Raw genomic sequence first — 864 nt, forward strand, 5'->3', positions numbered from 1 at the left:
TCAGGGATTCTGGTAGCAATTATATTCAAAATAAAAATACTAAACACACACACACACACACACACACACACACACACACACACACACAATCAAGAAAATAAAGCCAGGTGAGCATGAGTACGTATCTGCTGGGTACGATTAGAAAGGAGATGTATCCCAAACTTCATTATCAATCTATGATTTGACATGTCCCTTATAACGGAACTCATTACATTTACAAATAAGTCTTCGCAGGTGTTGAGAATAGAATGGCTGGCTGGAGCGTGTATTTAATTCACAAGGAAGCAAGGGCATACAGGTTCATTATGTGTGTGGTTGCTTAAACAAGGCTCTGTTTTGTGCTGGAAAAAAAATGTAACGATAGGTTTTTAAGACAAGGCTTCTATATGTCAGGGGGACTCTACATGGTGTAATAAGGCTCTGCCTATTGTTGGATTTTATTGATATATCCTGGAGATAAATCTAGTCTCCTTTTGATACCATGCTGGGCAAGTAGAGAGTGAAAAGGATTTAGGAGACTGAGAAAGGGAAGGCAATCCAGTTTTTTTGGTTGAGATGAAACTTGTATTCATTAAAGTTAGTTTCTGGTGTGACTTGCGGGCTGCCGACTGACTTTGAAGATTTGTATTTGAGAGAAATGTGGAAAGGAGAAATGAATGATTTTTATACACACTTGCCCATAGCGTAGGAATGTAACATATATGCTCCTACGGCTGGTGGCCTCTGCTTTCTATAAATAACGAGGCGAGGCATCTTAAGGCTGATTTTCGGTATCCTGTTGAATGACTGCATTCATAGCTGTTTCTTATATATTTTGTTTGTTTATTGGTTAATAACTGTGATATAAGTTTTGAAGTCTAAAAG

This window comes from Ictidomys tridecemlineatus, chromosome 5 (assembly GCF_052094955.1).
Source record: "Ictidomys tridecemlineatus isolate mIctTri1 chromosome 5, mIctTri1.hap1, whole genome shotgun sequence".
NCBI lineage: Eukaryota > Metazoa > Chordata > Mammalia > Rodentia > Sciuridae > Ictidomys > Ictidomys tridecemlineatus.